The following is a 5,897-nucleotide window of genomic DNA, read 5'->3' as shown; positions in this document are numbered from 1 at the left end:
AGATTAAATAATGTAACACTGTGTTGGAGAAAGATATATAGTATCACAGCTGTGTGACTGAAGTATAAAGTCTCATTTACTTTAAAAAATCTTAGCTCTTCAAGAAAATTAAACCCTTAGAGATTAGCATTTTATTTTTAGATCAAACCACTGCTGTACTCATAAGACATGAAATAGAATCAAATAATTTAAATTTTTAAGGAAACATTAGTGAAAATTTTGAACTAAAATATTTTTTAAAATGCATTATTTTACTTTATAGTGTATAGTCTTTTTTTTCAGTATAGTTGACATGCAATGATACATTAATTTCAGGTGTGCAACATAGTGATTTGACAAGTTTATACATTATGCTGTGTTCACAAGTATAGCTACTATCTATCCTAATATATTGCTATTACAATATCATTGACTATATTTGTCATGCTGTACCTTTTATTCTCATGACTTATTCATTCCATAACTGGAAGCATAGCTTCCACTCCCTTTCACCCATTTTGCACAACCTCCCTACCATATCCCCTCTGGCAACTATCAGTTTGTTTTCTGCATTTACAGGTCTGATTCTGCTGCCTTTTTTGTTTGTTTGTTTATTTATTTATTTTTTTGACCATGGCTATCTGAATGCATATACAATCGTAATGGGGTATACATGTTCATTTTTTTAGAGTTAATATCATTTTCAGAATGACATAGATAAAAAATAAGATATTTCACTAATAAGTAGCAATAAATCAAAAATGCAAAGGAGGAGTCATGCTCATGACTCCAATGTGGGAAAAAAAAACTCTTGGTGCTTACGAACTCAGCCCTCCACAGATACTCACACTATTTGTGATATCCATTCAGTCTTATGACTTTACATTTCTTCTACATCCTGGTGATATTTAAATTTATGTCTCTATACAGACTTTACTCCTGAACTCCAAAATTCAACTCCTGACCTTTCCTTAAAATCTGCTCAATCCACAACTTTATCCAGTCCAGTCTGATGGGAACTTCATCCTTCAAGATGCTTAGGTAAAATCTTGAAGTCAAACTTCATCCATTGTTTTTTCTCATATTCCACACCAAGGAATTCAGGAAATATGTTGGTTCTGCCTTCATAATATATGCAAAATCTGTCTATTTTTCACTTATTTCACTGCTGTCACCTTGCACTCAATCATTATCATATTTCACTTTCATTAGTGTAATAGCCTCCAAATTTGGCCGCACCTCTTACCTTATACATTACAGGATGCACCTTTTGAAAGGTAAATAATCTGCTCTTATACTGAAAATCATTCAGTTTCTCCTCTTTTCACTCAAAAGTAAAAGTGAAGGTCTTTATGATAGTCCCCACCCTCCTCACCCTCTTTTCCTATCTGAGTTTATCTCCTACTACTCTCTCCTTCATTCCTCCACGTTAGTTACACTGAGTGTTCCTCAATTTCTAGCTCTCACCATTGGACATTAATACTTGCCAGGTCCTCTTCCTATCGCTCTCTCAATGAGTTCTGCCCAGATAATCCTTCTTGAAATTAGAACTACTCCCATATCCTGGGAAGTCTTAGCTCACATCCCTGGTCCAACTTTTCATAAATAATTTATCACCCTTTAATACCCTACATAAAAATACTTATTCATTATGCCCATTGTTTCATAAGGTACCATGAGAACATGATATTTTGTCTATTTTATGGCCAGGTTAGTCTCTGGTAGATAGAAGGCACTCAGTAAATATATTTTAAATAAGTGAATAAACTGTTATATTTTTCATTCAATCTTATTAGATGATTAACAAAAAGGAAAGAGGATTTTATTTGATGAATTAATAAATGCAATGAGATTTCACTAGTGAAAATATGAGTTTTGAGCTACTATTCCTTTTGTGGTCTTATCCTAACACTAACTCTTCATTTAGTTTCATTTACTATAAAGAGTGATGATAAAGAAATTAAATAGAGATGTCTTTTTTACTGACTCCTGTCAATGGGAGTACAGAAAAAGAAAAAAAAATCCCACATATATACTTAGCTTAAATGGAAGGAAGCATTGGAGAATTTGGGGAGTAATATTAACTAAAGGCTTTTGGTAAAGAACAGACATTCTAAGGGGGAGGATGTATTCAGACGGACCAGTCTTCTATCAAAATTTTTAAACTTTGGATCTCTGTAGAGTCAAAGATTGAGCTTCGAGGGTCTCCATACCTTTTGTGATCTGTACAAAATCTTGCATGGATCAATACTGCGTATTTTTCCCTGGATAGAGAGTTAATTTCACCAAAATTTTTACATAGGTTCTATAAAAACAATATGGTTAAAAAATTGTAGTAAAGACTAGAGATGAACAACATACATTCTCATCTCTAATATTTTAAGAAATGCAAGAAAATGGTAATATATACAGTTATTTCTTTAGCTGGACAGTGGTTGATCAACTTTAGATTGTGAATCATGGAACTAGTTTATTTATCAACATAACATGAACATATACTGAAATACCAATAATGAAATCATCAATGATTAAATCACCATATTTCCAAATTTCATGCTTAATTATCTCAATGATCATTTTTCTCTTTAAATAATATGCTATCTTTGGAACCGGTTATAAATAAACCAATTAACATGATTAGCTGAGTTCTAAGTACACCACTAACATGTTTGCTTTCTAAAATAATGTTCTACATTTTTTTTTCTAGATAGGTACCAACAAATACAATACATATAAGTAAATTCTTATAGGCCTATGAAATACCAATAAATAAAATACATATAAGTAAATTCTTATAGGTCTATGCAATGTTCTTCACTTTGACATATATATGTACCAAATGGAAAGCACTATGGCATCATGTATTCACCCTGAAAGCGAATCTCTTCAAAGATAAATGCATATAATTTTCCTCATTTACTATAAGATCAAACTCAGATTCCTAAACAGAAGTATGTTCACAATCAATCTGTTCAAACTATCTCCCATAGATGTCTCAAAAAAAACAAAGGCAGCTTTTATTTTAATTGGACATGTTTATTTACCACTGTTACCCAACCATGAACATTTGTGCCTTCAAATCTTATTTCATAATACATGAGTTTTTCCTGTATACAAAATATCTATCAGAATTTCCACCAGAGCACTCTGGATGTGTCCAGAATGTGGCAGAGTGGAGACCAGTCCTTCTAAGTATAACTTGAAGACCAGGGTAGCACTACAAACAATTTGTTACCATTTTTTGATGAGAAAATTACAACAATTGAGATAAATTTCCGAATTTGTTTAATAATGTGACAGAAATTTTTTAAATTTAATTTTTAAAAGTAATATCTGCACCCAATGTGGGACATGAACCCACAACCCCAAGATCAAGAGTCGCATGCTCCACCAACTGAGACAGCCAGGGCTCCCCAAATAATGGTTAGATGCCACGAAATAGATGGCAATACCTTCATTATATAGGTGTTGTCAGGCCCGAGGGGAGTATTAACCTTCTCTCCTTTCATACAACACTTACGTGTTTTAAGTAGAATCTAATAAATTTGGCTTGTATTTTTACATAATTTAGAAATTTTTATATTTCTAGTAGTTTAGTTTTGTTGTAGTTCACAAAAGTATTGGCCCTCAGTGGATCTGTGTTCCTTCATTGCAATCTTTTGACAAGCACTGATATAAAGGATCTGAGTTTTGTAGATATTTATTCCAAGTTCTGATATGTATTATTTTTATGTCTCTCAGAATACTTCAGTTCTCCTAGTCTTAGGTTCCATATATATAAAACAAAGATCATCAAACCTAACATAAAACATTGTTTAAAGTATCAGCAATATTGGTAATTGGGTCCCAAGTACAGAATAAAAAATGGATTTTAATAAATAATGTATTTATATTCATATATTATCTTGTGATAAGTGAAATAATGTATTTTATTTTTTATGTATTAATTTTTTTATCTAACTCAGTTATAAACTGCACATATATTCACAGCACCTGGGAGACTGCTTTGTATGTACCTAGATGCTCAGTAATTACCTATTTGATTTGTTAAGATTGATGTAGAATTGCAGGTTTTCAGGCAGAAAAATTAACATAGTGGTATATAAAGACCATAAATATATTCAATTCACATTAACGTTGATCCTTTATTCACGAATGGAGAAGCATAATATACATTCCCAGAAAATGGTGGACTTGTCTGCGTTGTTTACACAATAGTCTCAGCCTAGAATGATGGATGGCATTGTTAGTATGTTTTGAAAAAGTACTTATTATATGAACCAAAAATAATTCCTTCCTATATTTGAAGAACTTGTTACGCAATTATGCTAGTTTTCTACAATTCCAAACCTACTATAGAATTCTGATGGTTTTCGGGGCGCCTGGGTGTCTCAGTCGTTGTGTCTGCCTTCGGCTTAGGTCATGATCCCAGGGTTCTGGGATCGAGCCCCGCGTCAGGTTCCCTGCTAAGTGGGGAGCCTGCTTCTTCCTCTCCCACTCCCCCTGCTTGTGTTCCCTCTCTTGCTGTGTCTCTCTCTGTCAAATAAATAAAAAAAATCTTAAAAAAAAGAGAAAGAAATCTGATGGTTTTCTAAGAGAAATTAGTTAATTCAAAAGCAATGCTAATGAAACCACATAGTTGCTGCTTGCCAATGTGTCTGACCTCCCAATTAAAATCCTGGACATGAAAGCTTGGGTGAGTCTGATTGGCAGCACTTTGTGCAGGCTGTCATACATTCTTGCTGAGAGAATTAAGCATGTCTATATGACTCCCCTGAGAAACCATGCTTGGAAACTTGTGCCTGGTTTCCCCTGGACTTTGACCCATGCACCTTTTTCCCTTTCTGATTTTAATCTCTTTCCTTGTAATAAACTGCAACATGAGTCTAACTGCTTTCCTGAGTCCCGTGAGTCCTTCAAGTGAGGGCATGAGCATGGTCGTAGAGACCCCAAACACAGTTGACTATTAAGCTCTCTCAAATTTGAGTTTCCTTAGTTGTTTCTGTTAAATTTCCTTGGTATGTACAATCATGTATATATTGTATATATTTGCATCTTGCATTTCTATTAATTTTTATTACACTGACCGTAAATATCAGAACAATATTCAATTGCAAGGGTGATAATGGACACTCTTGTTATACCTGACCATAAAGTGGAGAATTATCTATATTTTAGATTTGTAAAATGTGCACAATGGTATTACTACTTGCAGTTACGCAGTGCCAGGTAAATTGAAGGACTTCTGAAATCCCACAAGGTATGCTCATGTAAAGCTTAGTGAGAGTAAAGCATACACAATCATAAAAGACAAAGTGCAGGCACCCCACAGGGTCCTTTCTGTCATGCAGGACTTACTGGATTCAGATTTTGATGACCAAGAAATCTGTGAGACACCCTGGTCTCAGTGAAACCACACAATTATGCGAATAAGAGGTCTTTTAAATTTCTCTTATTATATGACCAAAACCAGGCTGCCTGACCCAACCCAACAACAGAAACCAAAGGAATCTCACAGTAGCCAGCTGTATGCATTTTCTGTAAATGCTGCTAAGAAGCTGGCACAGGTTGCCTCCTACTCTGTCTTGGACCCTGGCACACACATACACCACTAGTTAACACATTTTATTGAAGTAGGAGTTTTTGCATAAATCACTTGGTACTTGACCTGTCCACTAACATGCATAAGAAATAAATATTTATTTACTCAGTTATTAGTTGCCTTCATATTCCATTTGTATTATGTTTAGTCTTCTTCTATTCCAAGTTTGTTTATAATAATTTTAAAATCTTTTAACACATTTGTTTAATTCCTCTGATAATATCATCTTAGTATTAAGCATTGTACATAATATTAGGCATTACATATACTTGTGAGATATTTATGATAATAACCACTCAGGTGTAAACTTTTATTT

At 33.7% G+C, this 5,897-nt stretch overlaps 1 pseudogene; it reads right to left on the bottom strand.

Moving 5' to 3' along the window:
• Positions 1 to 3,394: 3,394 nt before the first annotated feature.
• LOC113926129 lies at positions 3,395 to 3,495 on the bottom strand (annotated as a pseudogene).
• Between the last annotated feature and the right edge of the window lie 2,402 nt (positions 3,496 to 5,897).

Source organism: Zalophus californianus, chromosome 2 (genome assembly GCF_009762305.2).
Source record: "Zalophus californianus isolate mZalCal1 chromosome 2, mZalCal1.pri.v2, whole genome shotgun sequence".
NCBI classification, from domain to species: Eukaryota; Metazoa; Chordata; class Mammalia; order Carnivora; family Otariidae; genus Zalophus; species Zalophus californianus.
The sequence above is the reverse complement of the archived record's forward strand: the minus strand, read 5'-3'. Positions and strand labels throughout refer to the sequence as shown.